Source organism: Pleurodeles waltl, chromosome 2_1 (genome assembly GCF_031143425.1).
Source record: "Pleurodeles waltl isolate 20211129_DDA chromosome 2_1, aPleWal1.hap1.20221129, whole genome shotgun sequence".
Classification (NCBI taxonomy): Eukaryota; Metazoa; Chordata; class Amphibia; order Caudata; family Salamandridae; genus Pleurodeles; species Pleurodeles waltl.
This window is the reverse complement of record NC_090438.1, coordinates 401,802,331-401,825,471: the sequence shown is the minus strand read 5'-3', so window position 1 is coordinate 401,825,471 and position 23,141 is coordinate 401,802,331.

Genomic DNA, 23,141 nt, shown 5'->3' with positions numbered 1-23,141 from the left:
GCGTATTAACTTTTTGCGCCAGCCAAAATGGAGTTTCCTCATGTTTAGCCGGTACTTTACCCATAACTGAGTGTACAGTGGCTGGATTAATACCCGGAACCACTGCCTGTGGGTGCGCCGGAGCAGCATGCGTTGCGTTTGTATTTAGTGTCTGCATTACAAATTGAACTAATCGTCTATATGTAGCCGTTAAGTCTGTATATAAACAACGAACTTCAGCCACTGCCAATTGAGCAACCGCAGGATGTGGTGTATATGTAGCCAATAAAGGCCAGGTAGGACCATCATTACTTAGTGGACCTAACCTAACTTGTGCTACTGTGTGTGGGAGGGCGCCATCAAGCCAATTATGGTGTTCTTGATAAGATAAAGGTATCTCTAAGTATGCATGAGCCCTGTTTTGTCCAGGGGCACTCGCAACAGTGTATTCGTGAAAAGTGTTTGTACCTCCATCAACAGTTGGAAATACGACCAAAGAATAAAAAAGTTCGGTCCTATAGGCTGCATGGGTGTCCACCACAAAAGTGACCGGACCCCCCTGGACCGTCAGTCCATGTGCTATCAGATGTCCTGTGAGCGGGTGTCGCATATTAGGCGCTATATTCACTACATTAGGATTCGCCATTTGAAAAAACCAGCACCAGGTCAGAGAGGGCACACCAATATTGGGGTTTTCCCTTCAAAGTTCAAGCTTGAACAACCAACCACTAAGTAATAGGATGCCTATCCCGTGGTGGCGGAAATCCTCAGCCCCACGGACGTCTGCACTTACGGAACCGAGGAGTCAACATATATATGCGACCGAGAGAGAGAGCCAGACCAATCGTTGGCGGCGCCATGTCGAATGGGCTCTCATTATCCTAAATGAGACTACTGGATTTCTAGGCAGCAGGATCGATAACGGTGTGGGGGACTGAGTCTGACCCACGTGTAAGGAACTCTGTCACCCTAAATCCGGTTTTTGCTCCGGCTAATTAGCAGTGCCTCATTTCTCCCACGGGGAAGAGATGATTGGGCAGCCGAGCGCATGACATCTTTGGAACTTCTCAGGGAAGTCGTGGTCACTCAGATCCAAACCAACTCTCTCATTAACAGTATGATCTCATATACAAATGACAAAGGCAGTATAAGTTTTATATAATGTTTTAATAAAACGACTGCATTTTAGATAATAAGGCGTGAGCCGCAATAACCAGAACCATACAACACAGTAGGATTGAAATAGTCACCAGGAGAGTAAAACATAAGAACAAAGCTATCATCGTGTCTATTAGTTTCTACTCTCCCTCTGCTTGTTCTATTTCGAGCACAGCATGTTAAGCTTCTAACTTGCCTTACTGAATCACTGGGGAGACATCAGCCCTCATACCTGAGCAAAGGCCTGTGATCTTGGTTCAGCATCTGCAACAAGGCAGTCAGCGTCTAGTTGTGGTTCCCTGGTCGGAATCTCCCTCTTGCATGTATTGGGACAAGGAAGTGTTTTTATAACTAACATGTCAGCGTGATCACAAAATGTCCCTACGCAGAAATGCCAAAGACTAAACTCCTACCACGTCTATCGGCAATGTACCAGACTGTATCCTTGACTGAAGCACAGAGTGAACAGGAATGTGTTATGGAGAACTCCAGTGCTGAAGTATGCTAAACAGTGTGATATGAATATAAAACAAGACCGTAAAACTGGTTATTTGAAAAATAACAGTACAAAGCCTAATAAAAAGTATTTAGAGCAAAGTGCACAGAGGCTCTAAGCTGCAAGCAAATGAATAAAATATATCCAGGGCAAAGTGCACAAAGGCCTAAAGCCTGAAAGCTAATGCGCAAAGGATACGTAAAACTAACCACACTACACTACCAACTAGAGACCTTGGGCCAGATTTTTTTTAAAGTGTCACTTTAGAAACATAGGGATATTCCGTATTTAACTGAATACGGTTCACCCCTGTGATTCCCCCTGTGCTGGTGCTAAATGTAACTGCCAGCTCCAACGAAGGCATCCTTGCACCATCAGGCAGGGATTTCTGAGTTGCGGGGTGTGATTGTTTATGTGCGGGAAAGTGTCCCTTCCTGCACATAAACAATCACTAATGGCGCTTTGGAACTTCTGTGTGTGCTGCACAATGCAGCATACACAGAAGTGCCAACGTGTCATGTTCAAATGATTGTTTATGTGCAGGAACGGACACCTTCCTGCACATAAACAATAATTTGTGGCATTTTGCTCTAGAAAAAGCAAAAACCAAGGAGGAATAAAAGTATGCCTCCTCGTAGCGCCCTGCTAACGTCACCCCTGGGGTTTACAAAATTTCATAAATCTGAGACAGCGTCAAAATGCCATGGGTGTTGCTGAGGCATGCCTACAGCAACACCCATTGCATGCCCCTTCCACGCACAGTGCTACATGGGAAGGGGACATATTTACAAGGTGGCATTAAGCCACAAAAAGTGGCTTAACGCCACCTTGTAAATACAGTGCAGTGCTTAGCACCACAGGAGCGTCACAAAAAGTGATGCTTCTGTGGCGCTAGGGGCCTATAAATATGGCCAATCATTTCTAATAATGGTCTTCTTTATATTCACCAACAGTCTGTTTGTGTAAAACATAGTTCTCCATATAACACCACACGGAGTCCTAAGCAGTCTTAAGCAGGATTGCACAAAGCAATTTAGTTAATCTTCGAAAAAGGACATTGCTACATTGTTATTCATTGATGTAAAATTGCCCTTTCACCAAGTCAGTAATATAAATGTTGAAGGGGGTGATGACACTTTGAGCAACTATGAAAAGTTATTGATATTACCTTGTCCCTGTTAAAGCAAACCATAACTCATTATAGAGCACATTCAGAAAATGGATGCGCCAATATGGCACACATCCAAGGTGCATTTTGGATCACAGGCATGCTTGATTAACTATGCCAAATGCTATTGATAAGTTGACATATACATAATGCAGTGGAACTCCCACCTTCCCAGAGAGCTGCTTTTGTCATGTGAACAATAAAAGCTGTATTATGCAATGCCAGCATTCCCAATAGAAAACTTGTTGGCATCTTTGGTAAGATCCTGCCTCTTTTTACCAACTCCATTAGATGCACCTGCATTACTTTCCCAAACGCTTTAAAGGATTGGCACTGCATAATCAGGAGTCTATAACTGATAGGTAAATCATTTTTTCCTTCTAATTAACTTACACCCATAGAGATCCCCTTCATATATCAGGAATCCTACTCATATTAAACATTACAGAGACAAGACTACACAATAATGGTTCTCACCATGGTCATTGGTGAACCTACGAGTATTGAGCTTGGCTCCCGTCTGCAGATGCATATGTTCACTGGCACAGCTTTTTCTTGATGCAGGTGCAACTATAGAGGGCGCAGTCCCCTTCCAGAACAGGAGGTTAGTTGCCTGATAATAGAGGGTCCTTCACCTGACTACTCAGGGGGGATTCATCCGGTTCTTTAATCAATGCTGTGGTGATTTGACCTATTCTTTAGGAATCCTGTGGCACTGATAAATGCCCACGACCAATTAGGCATTTAGAAGGGTAGAAACATGTTGGTCTAACGTGATGGTGTGAGCCACCTAACTCACATACCACACCACAAGATTTTTAACCCTACTTATGGTCCCGACTTTAATAAAGGTGATAACCTGGGTACCATAAGGTATTTTTTAATTATTCTGGATCCCGTGACTATCCAGCATAATTTATCTGAGAACTCCATCTCATTTGTCACTCCATGGGAGGCTGAGTCTGCCTTGGTGGCACTGTCCTACCAGGTTGCCGAAGATAAAGTATGATGTGGTCAGTGTGTGAGGCTTCCTCCTCCAGAAAAACTATTCACCCTTATGTGACCGGACAGACCATTTGTTGGAGATGGCTCTTCTTATGGGATTTCCCTGAAATGTTGAGCTTTTTCCTCCCAGTCTTTTGTTCTCTTTGCGTGGCCTTAGGACTCTGGGAAAGTTCCCCCCTATACTGCAGTGGAAAAGTGTGTGTGCCCTGCCTACAGGAGGGGGCACTTACATGCTTGGTTCAGGTGCTGTACCTTAGAGGGCTTTGTAAAATGGTAGACCACATACCCAGGGTGGATACTACTCTGGCTAATAGTGTGGCACCCAATAGAATACCCTGTGGAGGTGCAGTTGCGCTTGGCCTTCGGTTGGAACTACTACCTTCATAGCCAATCCTAAGGGGACACTCTGCTATACCTAGAGCACCCCACAAAGGACAGTACGGGCGGTAGATGGAAGGCGGGGCAGGTACACATGGGTGTCTCATGCATGGTTGGGAACAAACCCATGTGGGGAGCCTACCTGGGGGGGGTCGACTCTTCCCATAGGGTTTTGTTGATTCCCTACCAGGTGGCCTTAGGGCACTGGGCCCTTTCCCACTGGTAAGACAGTGTGGAAATGGGCATGCCTTCCTAGATACACGGAGAAGTGGGGCAGGCCTGTGTGTGTGCACTAGCACCTATGGTGTTTTAAACATGTATCCTGCCTGTCTTAGCAAGCCCATGTGCGCACTTGCACCTATAGTGCTTTTAAACATGGCTAGCATGCAAATGTAGGATTGTATGTGTGCAGTTGTACGTATGCTCAGAGAGTGAAAAATACCCATGCATATTTTCACTGGATAGGAGAGCAGCTCTGGCCACAGGTAAACATGGCGGAAGTGTTGCAAATAATTCTAGCTGCAACAGTGGGTTGCAGCAGAGCAGCCTTATATTGTTTACTGTCATTGGATTCAGCCTGACAAACCCCTTTCTATGGTAAAGGTGGTTTTTATCAATAACCATAGAGAAATGCCACTTCTGGAAAGTGGACATTTCTCTGCTCTTAAATGCTTTGTGAGCCTTTTAATTCGCCTCGAGTCCACACAAGGGGATGGAGGAGAACATCTGTACATTTCCGAGTGACAGCTATAAAACAGGGACACACAACTGGAACAAAGACCTCTGGCATTTGTTGGCTTGGCTGGGGCGATTGGCGATAGAGATTTTGTCACTTGGACTCTTGGAGCCAGCTCAAGGCCCCATTAAAGATTAAGATCTGCATTCCACAGTCCCATGACAGACAGGACTGAAATTTAGGGGGGGACATCTGTGGTTAAAAGGGAAAACTCCAAACCTCCTCCAACTTCGAAGGCACACTAGAGTATAACTACTGGTGCCCCACTGCAGCAAAGTAGAGATACACTGCAGGAACATGGGACAGCGACCCTGGATGGCGTGCTGAACACTGCCAGAAGAAGCTGTTGTGTCACGGAGTAATTACTGCACTATGAGGGGACCACACACCCTTCCGTAATCATGGCTGGCTTGAGTAAACTGGTTGCTGCTGTGTAGCACTCTGAAGTGTGCTCTCCAAGGGCTAGTTGACTTTCCCCTGTTATCTTTTGGAGGTCTCAAGGACATCAAAGAGCTTCTGTGAGGGACCTACACCTTCTACTTCTGTCATCTGGAGAGAGGTGCCTCTTAAGTGCCTACGTCGTCTGCTGGTTGTCAACTAGTAGTAGCGGCGTGATCATGGTACTAAGGCCCATATTTATACTTTTTAGCGCCGCATTTGTGCCACTTTTTAACGCAAAAGCGGCGCAAACCTACAAAATACAATTGTATTTTGTAAGTTTGTGCCGCTTTTGCATCAAGAAATTACGCAAATGCAGTGCTAAAAAAGTATAAATATGGGACTCAGTATGGCACATGGAGACTGGATTTTCCTGGTGTGGGGTACTACCCACATTCAAGGAGTATGGCCTTTTATTGTGGGGCCACGACATGCATGAGCGACTGGTTGGTAGTGAGTGCATGGTCCATGTTCTTTGAGTATGCTGTATTTCTCTCATGCAACACCCAACTGTATACTCATTACGTGTGGTGTCCAATTTACTGGTTGTGACCCTCAAAGGTGGGGGTATACCCAAAGCAGTGTTGCATTCTACCTCATGCACCACTGCTGAACATGCATCTGTGTGTGTGTGTGTGACCGGTTATGTCTGGTGTGACCCAAGTCATCGTGCACCAAACGTTATGCCTCATTCCAGGGAGGTTTGGGTTTGGAATTATTTGTGTGTGTGTGTCTGTAATGCCTGGTGTTAGTCAAGTCATTGTGCACCAGATGTTGTGCCTCTTTGCAGGGAAGTACGGGTCTGGAATTCTTTGTGTGTGTACATAATTGTCTGGTGTGGCTCAAGTCATCATGCACCAGATGTGGTGCCTCACTACAGGGAGGTATGGGATTGGAACTCTTTGTGTGTGTCCAGAATTGTCTGGTGTGACTCAAGTCATCACAAACAAGACATTGTGCCTCATTCCAGGGAGGTACGGCATAGCTAAGTCTTTGTGGGCAGTTAGAATTGTTTGGTGCGACTCAAGTCAGACGTTGTGCTTCCTTCCATGGAGCTTTGGATTTGGTAACTCCTCGTGCTCAGCCCGGACTGTCAGAGGCAACTCAAGTCATTGCACCCCACATGTTGTGCCCCCTACAAGGGAGATGTGCAATTGGTAGCTATTTGTATATTGAAGTGCCTGGCTTGGCTGGGTACCACTGTGAACAGTGTGTGGCCTAAGTTGACCCTTCCCTGTTCTTGCCATACTGGGGTCCACGGCAAAAGGCATGGTACAGAGACCCCTGAGTGAACTTTCTGAGTGGTGACCTACATTTTTCATTTGTTGCCTGATCAGCCATTATCTCTTTCTTCCCTCTATCATGGCCCCTAGATCCTGAAGAAGTGTACCTCGAGGAGTGAGTGACCTAGGATCTAGCGAAAAGGGTGCCTGATATGTGTGGCACCGCGTAGCGATGCAGAGCGAGTGAGTGGGAGTGATTGCCTGTGATTGACTGTACCTCACAGTGGTGTTGCCATAAATGTTTGTTCTTTGTCAGAAGATTATTACTGCTTATTACTGCTGATGTTTGGTTTTACCTGTGCAGCCTAGGCTGTGAAGCTATTTGAAAGTGCTGCAATTTTCTGTATGTACACATTACTATTGTTGTAACCCGGAATGCCCCATTAGGTGTCTGTTATTGACTCGGGTTAATCGCTAGGATGGGTCTTGTGCTGACAACTTTTCGGCATGCAGGAGGGTGCTGGGAGGGAAAGTATACTTTTCTCACGTGTACATACTCCTACTGTTGTTTTAACACAATTGGGCCTAGCACTTTTAGTGATATTTCCAAATGTGATTTATGCCCAGATTTACGTGACGTTCATTTTGTGTTAACTAATGTGTGTGTTGAATACAAACTTTATTTACATACACTTTTGTGAAGTCTCTTTTGTGACACTCAGTATATTTGTTGTGTAGTAGTGCTGTGCCAATGCTTCACACAGTGCCCCTGTGATAAGCCTGACTGCTCTGTGAGCACAGGTAATACAGTGAGTGTAATCACCCATGCCTGATAGGATTGGTAGGTTCTGCCATGATAGGACCTCACCTCAGCCAACCAGAACGTGGCGCGTCCAACACCATCATTCTACTAAAATAGTGTCCTGGAACACACCACAAAGTTGAGGGTATGATAGTAGCTTTTTGAGAGCCACAGTACCTTGTTGTGATTCAGCGCTGTCCAGGGAGGACGTATGGAGGCTATTTTTTACCTCCCCCTCTCTATTAGTGATTATGAAGTGTATGGTCAATGTCAGACACAGATGTTCACTGAACTCTAATCTCTGAATCTCTGCATCAGACCAGTCACCAGCCAGCCTACGTTCTAAATGGTGAAGTCCTCCAGGAGAAAGTAAATATAGAATTGTTTGTGTAGTGTGGTTAGTTTTACGTATTCATTGCGCTTTAGCTTCAGGCTTTAGGCCTTTGTACATTTTGCCCTGAATATATTTTATTCATTTGCTGACAGCTTAGAGCCTCTGTGCACTTTGCTCTACATGCTTTTTATTAGGCTTCGTACTGTTATTTTTCAAATAGCCAGTTCTACGGTGTTGTTTTTTATTCATATCACACTGTTTTGCCTACTTCAGCACTGGAGTTCTCCATAACATATTTACTCTGTGCTTCAGTCAAGGATACAGTCTGGTACATTGCCGATAGACGTGGTAGGAGTTTAGACTTGGCATTCCTGCGTAGGGACATTTTGTGATCACAATGACATGTTAGTTATAAAATCACTTCCTTGTCCCGATACACGCAAGAGGGAGATTCCGACCAGGGAACCACAACTAGACGCTGACTGCCTCGTTGCAGATGCTGAACCAAGATCACAGGTCTTTGCTCAGGTATGAGGGCTGATGTCTCCACAGTGATTCTAATAGGCAAGCTAGAAGCTTAATATGCTGTGCTCTAGATAAAACAAGCAGAGGGAGAGTAGAAACTGTTTGACAATATGATAGCTTTGTTCTTATGTTTTACTCTCCTGGTAACTATTACAATCCTACTGTGTTGTATCGTTCTGGTTATTGCGGCTCACGCCTTAATATCTAAAATACAGTTGTTTTATTAAAAAACATTATATAAAACTTATACTGTCTTTGTCATTTGTATATGAGATCATATTGGAAATAAGAGAGTTGGTTTGGATCTGAGTAACCACGACTTCCCTGAGAAGTTCCAAAGATGTCATGCGCTGGGCTGCCGAATCATTCCTTCCACATGGGAGAAATGAGGCACTGCTAGTTAGCCGGAGCAAAAACCGGATTTAGGGTGACAGAGTTCTTTACACATGGGTCAGACTCAGTCCCCCACACCGTTATAGATCCTGCTACCTAGAAATCCAGTAGTCTCATTTAGAATAATGAGAGCCCACGCGACATTTGATCTCTTGTGTATTTACTAGGACCTATAAATTAAGGTTTTGTCAGGCATCATCAAACCAAACAGTGCTGGTATCATCTAGTGTGCCATCAGATATCCTGTGATTAAATTTACTATATATTATTGTATACTTGACCTCTTAACTTCTTGGCTTTTTCCCTTCTAGTGTTGATCTCGTTTTTGGCTATTTGGGATAGTTTTGGCTATTTGGAATAGTTTGAGCTCAGGGCTCCATAACTTTTTTCCACAGAAGGTATCCATAACAAATTTGTGTCCTTTTTTCAAACATGCTTGGGATTCTTAAGGTACCCAGAATTGTGGATTTCTCTGGAGGGGCCAAGAAAATAGGCAAAATAAACCTACATTTTGAGTTTTTTGTGAAAAATAGGAAAAAAGTGCTCTGGATAAAAGTAGATGTTTTTGTTCCTAAGCATGGCATCAATGAATGGTTTGCTGTGCTAAATTAACCATATTCCCAGCTTTCGGGAAAATGCTGAGTAAAAAAACTGAATCTTTTTACCACAGTTTTAGCATTCTTTAAAGAAGTAGCCAATTTTATCTATGTTTTGTGCTCTTAACCTACATCCAGCTTATGGTGGAAACCAGTGTGAAACTCATGGGTGATCCAGGAAAACTATAGATTTCTGAAAAGTAAACAAATTCCAAATTCAGTAAGGGTTCATATCTGTAGATCCCTCAAGATTTAAAAAAAGGAATTAAACATAGAAATATTGAAAATTGTCAGGAACAAGGACAGTTTGCGACAAGGTCATCTGTAATGTGTCACAATGGCTGATTTACAAAAGCAATATGTTATTATGTCCTCTAGACCCTTCTGGTTATGGTGATATATACAGTTTGTATGTTCGACAAGAAACTAAGGCACGCAGAAAGAACAACTGAGCTGCACCGTACAATTTTTTTTCATTGTGTACTGAGCAGAAACCAATTCACAAAGTCAAATATGTAGAGTGAAAAATGGGTATCAAGGACTCTATGAAATGGGCACAGGATATAGAGTTTAGTAGCAGTGGGTATTTGTATATCACAGAATGTGGGTACCCATTCAAGCATATGATTTAGAGGGTATGTTTCAAAATATCTTCTTTCTTGCACATTGACTCACATTTAGGAGGCACAAAACAAGTGAAATCAAATTAGTAGTTACAAATGTTTTACGCTTACGATTATATGCTCCCACATGCCTTCCAATAAAAATGGTAACTCACTTGTGTGAGTAGGCTTGTGCTCGCGACACAAAAGGGCCAAAAACCCAACATGAAAACATTACATTTTACACTAAGCACTGATCCTTTTTTTGCAAATTGAGTGTCTGTGGATTGTGGACCCTATCTTAGCTAGTACCTAGTGAAGCTTTGCAATCTTACACATGTTTGAAATCTAGACATCTGAATGAGTCCAGAATGGGGTGACTTGCAGGGCTATCACTGGGTTTTGTTACCCAGAATCCCTTGCAAAACTCAATCTTTGACTAAGAAAAACACATTTTCCTCACATTTCTGTGATGGAAAGTTCTGGAATCTACGAGTAGCCACAAACATCCTTCCAACAGCATTCCCCTAAGTAATGTAACAAAAAAGGAAGCTCTCTTGTGTGGTTTAGCCTAGTACCCGCAACAGGAAAGTACCCAAAATGCAACATAGATGCATCACAATTTTACAATCAAAACTGACCCTTTTTTGCAAAGTGGTTAGCTGACGATTTTGGTCCCTAATTCAGCCACACCTAAGGTAACCAAGCAAACCTGGACATTTTTACAAACTAGACAAGTAGGGGAGTGGAAGGGTGTATCACATATGTCCTTCACTAGGTAATTTTACCTAGAAGGCCTTGCAAACTTCAAACTTTGATAAAAAAAGAAAACATTTCCACAGATTTTTTTGACTGAAGTTGACAGATTTCGAACACCCTGAGTTCCCACTTGCCTACTGATAAGAACAGTAGTAAGAGTCCACACTCACATGGCCTTAATGTGCTACATTAAAAGACAAGTTGTGCGGGTAGATGCAGTATTTGGGGCCCTGCTGTGGAGCTACCCATAAAAACCTGCAAACCTCAGACATTTTAACTTCAGACATTTAAAAGTGGGCAACCAATTCTAAGGTGGTGTGCACTGCAGAGATACCATGAGGCTTTTTTGCCCACAGGGCCCTGCAAACCTTAAACTTTTTCCTAAAATCACACATTTCTTTAAATTTCTGTGATGGAAACCATTGGAATCTGCAGGAATCCACAAAATTCCTACCACCCAGCGTTACTCCACTTAAGCCAATAAAAACACTGTGCCATTGGTGTGGGTGGGCATAGTGCTCATGACAGGAATGGATCAAACTGAGGTCAAAGGAAGGGTACCAAACATATTAGGGGACAGGTAGAAATACATGGTGGTATGAAATTTGTGTGCCTCTGCCTTCACAGAAATGTGGTATAGACTATTATTTGTCAGTGTAACTTAATATGTGTTGGTAGAGCTATAAATGCCCTTAAAAGGAGAATCTAAGAACACAGGAGGGCTTATCGTTTAGCGGAACACATTAAAGAGGCACATCCAAGGGCTATAAATTTACATTCCCTAGGGGTGGTAATAAAGAATTGGTACTCAGACAGGTCAAAGAGAAGTAATGTCATCATTACCAAGCAAGAAATGGGGCTAGATGAAGAGATGACACACACCCTTGCCAAGAGATCCTTTTTGATTTATCCAGCAAGCAGCGAAGCTGCCCCCAACAGACTCAAGCTTAACAAAATAATGATTAGAACTACACCCCTACAAGGTTGGGTTAGCAGGTGTGAAGGTGAAGGGTAGTGTGGATGGAGCCTGCTAATGCACAGAAGCCTTGGTGCAGAGTCCCACGGCATCACATGCACCTACCCATCTGGGGCACATGAGTGCAGAAAATGATGGCTAGTATGCTGAGCAAAACTCTTCCGGCTACATCACAGCAAAGCAGTTAATGGAAATCCATAAATGTAAACAAAACAAAAGAATAAATCAAAACTCTTACCTGCATCTGGGCATCATTTTTTAATAGAGACAAAAAACAGGCAGTGTTGTGGCTGAGCAGTTGTGTCATGGGCAAAGGTAAAGAGCTACATTATAAAAAATGAAGAAAGGCTACCCAAAACACCCTCTTCCAGTAGTAAGTAATTGTGATATTAGTTGAGAGGGGGTGAGAATCCACCTCAAATAATAATCAAAATCGCAATCCGTGTCATGAATCACAAAAGTCGCTAAATACACCAGTGCCGGCACAAAACAAGTAGGCTTAACTTAGAGGCAAAGTGTACTTGTTTATGTATTACTCAAACAGTAGTAAAGTAAAAAAACAACACAAGAAAACTCACAAACCAAGTTAGAAAAATAGAGAATACTTTAATTAATACATTTACACCACAATGACACAAATCTAGTAGGTAGATATGTTTTTTTGAAGACTGAATTAAAAAAGGTGCCAACTAATAGAAAGTTTGCCAGACCAGGTCAAAATTAAACGTTAAGACCATATGTGATGGGGAGTGGGTTTGAGAAAGGGACCTGGTTTGTTTCAGGTAAAAGTGTACCTTCTGACTTTGGACTTACTCCAGTAGAGGCCAGCAGCAGAGTCTAGGTCTGGTCCAGTTGGTACTGGACAGCTGGATAGCTGTAGGAAAAGGCTTATGGGATCTCCTTGTTTCCCTGTAGTTTGATGAAGAGATCAGCCATCTAATCCATTGAGTTACTTCTAGGGGTCAGGTTCAATATTCCTTCTTGTTCTTTAGCTACCTGGACAGTCTTTCTTCATATTCTTCACAGGTCTGAGGAGGGCCCTGGGGGAGTTGCAAACATGGGCTAATTTCTTAACTTTCTAATTCACTAATTTAGGACACTTTTATTTTTATGCCCTGGCCTATTTTCTGTCCTATTCCAACCATGGATCCAGGGTTATGGCATCCGCTGGACCTTGGCATTAATACAAAGTCCTAGACCCTCTAGGATCCAGTGATGCTCTGTGGGTGAGAGAAACTCCTGGTCATTCCCTAGCCAATGTAATAACATTTTGCAGGGGTTTTTGCATCACTCGCTACCCAAATCAGACATGGCAGAACCTTTTCTATGCTGGTCAGAGCTCCCTGTGTGACCACCCATAAGTGTGGCTATGGTAATGACCTAATTATCCCTTGTGGTTACTCCAACATTCTGGGGCTGCTTGCTCCTCCCACTTGGTTTGGAGTCAAGCTCAGTACCAAAATAAAAGGGAGGCAGGTCTAGTTCACAGCTATGTCTTCAAGTGGCAATGTAGGCTTCCTTTGAATCGTAGGCAGGGACTAGAAAACAGCTGCCAGGCCATCCTGCTCAAGTCAGAAAAATGTTTCTTCAAACCCGAGTCCTTTGTCCACTGTCTAAGAGCAATCTACATCTCTCCAAAGGGCAGCCATCAGCAGTCAGGTGACACTGGACACTTGCAAAACACCTCTTTTCACTGGGGCAGGAAAATGACAACTTTCTAAAAGTGTTATTTTCAAAATACTGATAGAAAGTCTGACTTAATCCTTTAGTTTGATTTTACGTTACTGTTAAAATTAAACCATTTGCTAGCTGCTCTCAAACTGAAACTAAGCACTATAAGTGGTTTCCTATGGAGAACCAGCCTTGCCACAGTGAAAAACAACTTTGGAAGATTTTCAATGGCAGAGAATGTACAACATTAAATATACATATCCTAATTTAAGGTAGGCTTCAAAGGCTCATAGGGCAGGGTGAAATGTATTTACAAAGTAGAAGATGTGTACTTAAGTTTCACATGTTCTGACAGAGAAAAACTCCTAACGTAATTTTCACTGTCGTATGGCCTATCTCTCAAATTTACTTACAGTGGGTTACCTTATTAAATTGAATGAGTGCTAACTTTAGGCTGGGAGCATAAAATAATACTGTAAATACTAAAATGAATTGTAATTTGAGATCCACCTCTTTGTGAAGTCATATTTTAAATTTGAATTCTGCAAATGCACTTTTAGAAAGTTGCCATCTGTGTGTCCTAACCAACTATGCCCTTTTGCTGGTGTCCTGGGTCGCATGACTGTAAATGGCTCTGCTGTTGCGGCTTGTCTATTACTTCCACAGAGGGAGACAAAGAGGGCTTAGTTGTGGACAGTATGTGTCAGCCTGACTGGAAGGGTGAGGAGGGGCTGTGCCTAGCCCCACTTATACTCAAAGGGCTTTGCCTATGGCACACACAAAGAGAATGTACATAAAGGCCTGCCCTTTCATTTGTCACCCCAAACAGTTTGGAGCCATTGATCAGAGGAAACACTTTCCAGAACCGATTTTGGAGGTAGGAGTAGAACAGGGAGTCCCACCACACAAAAGCTACCACCAGGTATAAATATTGGACCTCCAGAACCACTCATTAAAACACTCCTGGACCTGGAAGAAGGACTACCTTGCAGCTACAATGACTGCCCTGCTGCATTAAGGAATGCCTTAATGTCTGAAAGAAGTTTAGATCTGCTGCCTTGATCCCAGTTTACCCAGAATGACTCCAATGATCAGTTGGCTAACCACCTGTTTGAGCTACAGGAACACACCAGGCTTCCAGAGGCCTGCCTTGCAACTGCCCAGTTGACAGGAGCCAAATTGACCTGCCTGAGCCCTGCTGCTGGCCGCTGCTTGAGTGAGACCTAATCCCCAAGACCATTGGCTGGTATCAGAGAGAACCCCTTCCTGACTGTGGGTTCCATCAGAACAAGTGGCAAATGACGAAAGGACAAGCAAAGATTTGCAGCTCTGAACCAAACGATTCAAAGCTGTACAAGGCTGAGCAACACAAAGTGTTGCAGGGCCCTGCTAAGCAGATTCCGTCTAAAAACTGCATTGAATCCAACACCTAGTGACATGATTCCCTGCAAAGCCTCCACACACAGCTGACTGTTTCTTCTGAACCAACACCAAGTGATGCAAAGACTCACAAAGAAACACCGTACAAACCTCACATCAAAGACATAAGGAACAACTCCTAGTGGGCTGAAATTGGTCATTTGTCTGGCCTGCACTCCATCGCAGTTATCCTGAACTTTCAACTTTGTCCCAGTTCAGCGTGACCAGATAACTAGAGTTGCTGCTTTGTGCCTTTTTTACCTAAAATCTTAACATTCAATACCTTCTGTTTTACTGATTGGATTTCTGTCGTTCTGGCATAATTCTATTTATTAAAATGTACTCTATTTCTCTAAATGGGTTTGGGATTTTTCTTTTGTTTGTTTTTTCACTTTATTACTGCCTGTCTACTGCCCAAATACTTTACATATTGTATTTAAGTAAAGTCTGACTGCTTTATGCAAAGCTACCAGAGTGTTAAGCACAGGTTAATTTAGTGACCTCTGTGCTTTCCCCTGACAATCACAGGGTCCGGTTTCCATCCCTAAACCAAAAAGTCAATTTCTTACTACCACTGTTTTGTATTCTAAAACAATTGATGGTAGATGATGTGCAGTATTTTTTACAAGTTAGTGCAGCTGTGTGGAGGTTACTCCACTTGACTACCTCTGTGTACAGCTTATTATCATTCGAGTTATTTTTTGTAACTATTGCTATTTTATAATGGGTTGAGGGGATCAATACTACCCTTGAGAGGGTTTTCTCTTTACCTAAAACCAGGCTGTAGGTCCTTTCTGGAGCTTTAGATTCTGGGTACTGGGGATCGGTGCTAACGAAGTCAGCATCTCCTGGAGCATTCAGTAAAACTATTTGTGATTCAATACAGCATTTTAGAATGGAATACAGAATGCCTGCATAAAGGATCATAACAAACACCACTGCACCAGTGCAGAGTAGGAGACCTACACTTCAGTCATCCCCAGATTGCTAAAGACGCATGCCCCGAAAAAGGACTCAAGGAGCTGAGCTCAGCCAGTTATAGGAGTCAGAAGCAAATGGGTAGCCTTCTTAACTGCCTTTAGAGTGGTACCTGAGATCCTCTCAAAAGCAGAAATAGGTACAAATATCCCACCAAGTGTATGGCCTACACAGTGCTAAATAGCTTTTGCCACATTCTATGTTCCTCTCATTTGAAATAGCTATCACTGGGCCTCTGCTTAGATGACTGGACAGGAGTATGGAAATCCAAGGGTCGGCAATATGTTTTAATTTGTGTGGCCTGCCCTCAACCTGGGATTTGGGCTGGCACAAGTGTCAGTGCCTGCAGGTCCTATAATATGGAATTGTTGAGGCCCCTCGACCATCGCTTTCTTGAGGTTGCTATCAATCTTGCAAACAGTAGATGTTTCTTCAGTGAAATGCCCTTCCAAGGTGCGAGCCGATACTTTCCTCCTGGTTTTCTAGATAGCCAGGGTTCACATTATGATGAATATTACAATAAAAATACAAAAATATTGGCAAAGTAATTAGGTCTCGACTTGGGACTTACTGGCTTTGCCAATGCCTTTTATGATGTTGTAGTCCAGATGCTGCACAGAATGATGACTTAAAGGGAAAAAAAACAGAAAATGCACAATGACAGGGCCATAATGGCTTTTTCATTCTCTAGACAGACCCATGCTTGATGACGCATGCAGGTGCATCTGTCATTACAAATGCTCTTCTGCAAAAAGAGGTGGGTGCTGTAATAGTCTGTTGTGGATTCATACATTTACAATAAATAAGAAGTAGAACAAAAGTGTTTTTTTTTTTTAAAGTAGAAGTGCCGGAAGAATTGTATCGTCTGGCTGCCCTGCTAAGAAATGTAAATAAATAATACACAAAAAGAAATGATGGTGGGCGTGGAGGACAATGGAGGAGTGGTTGGTAGGGAAGCAATGGGGTTTGGTGGGGGAGTGAGTGGAAAATAGGAAGACAACACACAGGGCAAGGGAGTGATGGATTTGGGAAGGGGAGAAGCACATGAGAGAGAGTTCACATTGTGAGCGAGATAATAACATGGAGAACTTGGTAGGTATTTGATGGGAGGGGAAAAAAACAAACCACAAGCATTCTCATGAGTTGCTTAAGCAAGAAGAAAAGGGTAGCATCTTAAATGAGCAGTGGAAATATAGAAGTCAGCCAATAAGGTGGTAAAGAGGCTATGCCTCAGAGGAGGGACAAACACTTGATTGACAGGCTAGCACAAAGAAAGCTATCAAATTAGAAGCAACCCATGAAAATGAAAAGCAATGGTAATCAATGAGTGGTCTAAAAGCCCATGTAAGTTCTTGGTAAACCCACAATAGGTCTATTCCAACTTGAAAGCCTAGGCTGGTTGATATGCTCAACCTAAATATCACCCTTAAAATGTACATATTCATTCCTACAGGCTACAGACAAATTTAGAACGATATTTAGCAACAATTCACGCAACACAACTCAGCATGCCACCTTGCTGTGCTGCGCTGCATGAAAGGTAAAGTGCAGGGATGTGCCGTATTTACCATTATACAGCACATTCCTGTCCATTCACCACTCTAGCACGCAGTTGGCTGCCTAGCGCCAATGCAGGTGGTTGTGTCAAATTGCAAGGGTGCCTCTGTTGCGGGTAGAATTGTTTTTGTGCCTGAAGGGACACCTTCCTCCACAAAAAAATCCTTTAAAACATTGTCCTCTTTCTAAATGTGTTCTGAAATGAAGCACACATAGAAAGAGGATGCAATGTGGAGAAATAAAGCTATTTCTCCTTGTTGAGCCTCTGGTGGGGAGGTGTCCAATTCTGATGCATTCTCAGGCCTATCAATGTTGGTAAATCTGTGAATGAATCAGAATTCGTGAGTGGTTGCTTGGGAACACCCACGCTCCACCCATGAATGCCTCCCTGCCACAGAGTAACGCAAGGAGGTGATTTGCACTGCCTTGCATCACTCTAGATTTAACAATCCTCTCTAGGGCATGCAAATGATAAATCTCATTTAGGTTTAGGGTCACTGTTGCTTCTCCTTGAATGGAGCAAGAGGGACGCAAAACCTTGATAAATATGTCCCTCAATGATAAAGCACTATTAGTTTCAAATATTAATTTCTAAATCTATAGTCCGACAGCAACTGATGATTCTCCAAGACTAACAGTTTAGCTAGTTTCAAAATGAGTGCTTGACATGTTGCATGCTCACTCATTGCAGTCAATTGACCTTATGTCATAAAGTAAAACTTTTCTTGACTTTTAGGTAATGTGCATCATGTTCTTGTAGTATTGTCTTATTTTCCATTTAATCCTGTAAGCATAGGATGCAAAATTCTAGCCCACAGAGTGATTTTGCATATGAATATGAGCCACTTTGTAGCTGTGCACACCTATTTCTATACTTTTGACCATGTTGTACCAATTTTGTGAGGTGGGCTAAATCTGCTGCTTCACATACTTAACCTGTTATTGTGAGCGAAATTGTCTACTGCCTATAAGTGAAGCTTGCACTGCTAATTGCTTTCCAAAAAACACCTGTTTTGTGGACGAGGTTTCTACAGCTGCTGCCCATTATTTTTACATTTTGCACTAGCGATGTGTCATTTGTTCTTGCATAAGCTGTACCTATTCTGTTTGGGATACATGCAGTGCTGCTTCCAAAATATACCTATTTTGCTTCCAGTCATTTATGCTTTCGTGTAAAAGGTTTTTACACAAAGGCTACTATGCATGCTGAACTTTTTCTGAACGAGGATTTTTTGGGCAGTTGTTGCCCACAGTGTGCCAGCTCTTGCACAGTTGCTGCATGCACTGTGGTTGTTTTTGTTCTTTGTGAAGAACGCATGCACTTCTCTCTATGTAGGGCCTGTCTTGTGTTTGTATGTGTTTGTATAATATACAGTGCTGTTACCCATGCAGAACCCTGTGGGTGTATATATTGTGGAAAAGCGCTGGCAATGTATACTCTTCATCTGTATATACACTACCTATTCCATGAGGCAGAAACCTGCTTTGTTGTTGCCTCTGCTATTGCATCCAAATACAAGTATTGAAGTGCTATCTATGTCATTCCTTTAGCTTTAATTTCACTAATCATACATATATTCCCAAATAAGCCAGGGCTGCAAATGATCGTCATGGTATCTTAAGAAGATAACTGAAATTAAAGAAAAACAGATCGGGGAATGTGGCAACAAAACAGAGAGGAAATGGGAAAGAGGGAAAGGATTAAACAAAAGGGTTCAAGGAAAAGTGAAGACGTGCGTGGGATATGTAGGGAAAAGGAGAGAACAAGTAGAGAAGAAAATTAATAGGGACAGATTGATGACAATGGCAAGAATTAGAAGAAGATAGAAATTACTGGGGCAGAGAATAAAGAAGCTTATATTGGCCCCAAATCTGATCCCTATTACCTATCACAAACAGAGCCCCTGCTTTGCTTGGAGACAACTTCACTATCCCTGATGGACTTTGGCACAAACGCAGCAAGGACGCCATCAGATTTCAGTCTAAAAAGTGTAAAAACTTTAAAAAGGTCAAGAGGCCTGTTACAACTTGTGTTTCCGGTTGTCAGAATATGCACCCTGTACAAGCAGGAACCACCACTTTAGTCAGGGTAAGCTAGAGACACACTTAGAATTAACTTGTGCTCACCCTCTTGTAGCTTGGCAGAGAGCAGTCAGGTTTAGCTAAAGAGGTAGTGTATCTCTCTCTCTCACACACACACACACACACACACCCACACACATACACACACAGTAATACGATGAAAACACCACAAAAAGTACGCCACACAGGGTTAGAAAAATAGATTATATTTTTATGAGTAAAACAAGATGAAAACAACAAAAATCCAAACAATAGAAGTTGAGTTATGAATTTTTAAGACTAAACCAAAAATAGTGCTTAGAAGTCAATAGCGCTAAAAGGTCACCTAAGGGCATGCTACACTGGGGTAAATCCTAAGTTCAGGTCGACCACAATGGAGGGCAGGCCGGCTACAGGACTCACACAGAGCCCACTGACAAAGTACCTTCGATGGAAGAAGCGTTGACGTCAAGGACTCAATGCATGGAGACGAGAAGGAGATGCGTCGGTGTCGATCAAAGAGATATGGGCGATGCATGAGTCCCGAGCTGCGAGAAGTAGAGGATGTGTCGAAGATCAGACAGTGATGGAAATCAAGGTGGTGTCATTACCAAACTGCTGGGCTGGATAAGAAATGTTCAGCACGAAGTCACGCGTCACCAACCAGCCTCACAAAGTTGAAGATGCGTCAGGGTCCGGGAATGATGCATTGCACAGTCAGCAATGCAGTGACTGCAGCTCACGCAGCAACAGCAATGTACAGGTGTAGAGTGGAAATGTGCTGGTTCTGACTGTGCAACATTGTTGATGACTTGGTTTTCTTGGGTCACAGCACAGGTACTCACTTCCAAGGGGCCAGGACTGGATTGGCACCACTTGGCAGAGCAGGACTCACAGACGACTGAGTCCAGGTGCTGGTTGCAGGCAGCCTTTGGTGTCCCTGAGGCTTCAGAAGAACAGGGGCAAGCCAACAAGCCCTTGAGTCACTCTGGGTTCAGATGAGAGGGGCCCATCCCTTCTACACAGCAGGACAGAGATCAGCAGGCTGCAGGGTAACTTATCAAAGCAGAAAGCAGTCTTTCCTGTGCAGCAGTCCAGCAGAGTGACACTCCTTGCAGCACAGCAGTCCTTGCTCCTGGCAGAGTTCTTCACAGGACCAGTAGCGTCCTGATTTGTTAGAGTCAGAGACCCAGTTCTTATACCCAAATGTGCCTTTGAAGAGGGGGCAGCTTTAAAGAAGGGACTTTGAAGTGCACAAGTATCCTTTCTTCCTCAGCCTGGGCTCCAGACTATCAGTAGGTGGTAATCAGCCCTTTGTATGGGAACGGACACTTCCTATTTAGTTGTAAGTGTCAGCCCCCCCAACTGTCTTCCTCCCCAGGAAGAGACATCAGAATGCAGATGGATACAGATGAGTACTCAGACACACCTAACCTTCCTGTGTTTGTGGCTTTCTAGAGGGAATGCAGAAAGTGTAGGTGTCACCCACATCAGATGTGTATTGGAGATAGGCTGCAGGCACACGTAGCTATAAGAGCCAAAAAATGCCCACTTTCTAAAACTGGCATTTCAAAGGAAAAAAAAATGGTAAATCTGACTTTACCAAAAAAGAGGCTGCATCATTACCATTCCAATGTTATGAAACATGATGCAACTACTCCTTTCTAATCAGGAATTACAGTATATTAATGAATTCCTAATGCTGGCTTGGGAGAGGAGTAGGCCTCACAGTAGTAAAAAATGGCTTTGGGAGTTTTTCACTACCAGGACATGTAAAACCTAAAAGTACATGTCCTACCTTTTAGAGACATAGCACCCTACCCTATAGACTACCTAGGGCCTACCTCAGGTGACCTATTTGTTGTAAAAGGGGAGTTTAAGGCTTGGCAAGGTGTTTTACATCCCAAGTTGAAGTGGCAATGAAACTGCAAACACACGGCTCTGCAGTGGCAGGTCTGAGACATGTTTAAAGGGTTACTTAATTGGGTAGCACAATCAGTGCCGCAGGCCCACCAGTAGCTTTTGATTCACATGCCCTGGGTATATGGTATACCACTTTACAAGGGACTTACAAGAAAATTAAATATGCCAATTGTGGATACACCAATATTTCCAGGTGTAGGGGGAAAGCACATGCACTTTAGCACTAGTCAACAGTGGTAAAGTGCTCAGAGTCCTAAAGCCAACAAAAGAATCAGCAAAAACATCAGGCAAGCAGACCAAAACGTTTGGGGGAAGACCACCTTAAGGCTGACAGGTCTAACAAGGTATTTTCCGTCTATGCACCCAGGATCTTGGGCGAAAGCCCAATATCTATCCAACACTGCTCCCATTAGGTAAGAGTTAAGACTCACCTCTTCAAAGAACAACAACGCACAATGCATTAAGAATCGTCAACTCAGCTAGATCTTCGCTAGTAAAACAAGGGCCCATGCTACAGGCTGACAGGTCTCTGCAACAGGTGCGGACTGGATTTGACCAGGGCAAACCAGCCACCAACAGCGACCACAACTTTGAATTTTCAGGAGCTCAGTCTGCAATGCTATTTGCTGCCCAGGGCTGGCAGGGGATTGCCTGAGCTACTGGCAGGGGTAGGAAGGGGGCCTTAAATACAAGGGCAACTTGACCTGTTGTTGCCTCACTTCTTGGATGCCCCTGACAGATGTCAACACACCTGCCTAGTCAGCAGCAGCCAGGTAGACCTGCTTTGCTTGACACTCAGCATCTCCTTGCCCGGCGTCCTCTTTGGTCTTTGATGCCTTCTGGAAGCAAGGGCCTCCTTCTCCTCGCGTCTTCAGCTATGGCGGGCAGTGGCCATGGGAATCTTCCTATTTGGATTTGATCAGACTGCTGGCTGCCAGAATCAGAGACTTCTTGCAGGAATTTCTGGGTGCCATCCGTGCTGGAGGTAAGATTATGCAGGTTTGTGGTGTTGGGAAGCGGTTAGGTGCAGAGGTAATTATCGAATTTGTTTCTGTCCCAGTATCTAGAGCTCTGCTACATGCCATTAAGAACATTGGGGCTTGTATTTCAGGGGTAGGGTATTCTTTCCTCCTGTAGCCTTGCATTTTAGGGAGGTGAAATAGATTGTGATTATTCGTTCGTGTGTTTAGGTGTGTGGGATTTTCAATTTTCTAGCCGTGGTCCAGCCAAAAGGTGCTGCTTTTGCATCGTTCATAATTTATAGAGCATTTTAGTTGTTACTACAGTTATGGTTCGAGATTGTGGTCAGTCTTGCCTCTTTTCTTAGTCTCCTTAGGGTATAGTAAGGATAGCCTACAAAGGCCTAGCTAAAGCCCCTCACCTTGGGATTCTTGTGCATTTGTGTTTGTATTGTGATTAGCCTCTGCCTCCTTAGTTTTCTTTTGGCCTACATAGCTATCCCATGCCCAGGATACATTGCTGCTTTAGCTCTCTCACTTGAGGGGGAGTATTGGTACGTATCTTCTGGGACAGGGACAGACTTACATGACCATGCCACTGAAATAGGTAAGGCATAATTCTTATATTGCAGTAATCATGAGGCAGTTAGATGCCATTGATTAGGCATTAGCCCTGTTTGCAGCCCTCATTGTCTTCCTTTAGTGCAAAGGAAACTACACCGCAGTCCAGTCCAAGGGATGAGGCAGAATTGGACAGTGGGGGGCTACTGATGAGTGTCCTAGGAGGTCTAGGGTCCCCCAAAAGGCAGCATTTTTCCCTACCAGTAAGAAGCCAAAGAGGCCAAAGAAGAGGACCACAAAACTGAAGGCAGAAAAGGCCTCAGCAACAGCAGTCATGTCTAGTCAGAAGCAGTTGGAGGTCATAATTAGGGGGGAGGGGGTCTGGGCATAGGGGTCAGGGCAGCAAGAGGTGGTCTTGGGCAACACTGAGGGGAAGGAGTGGAT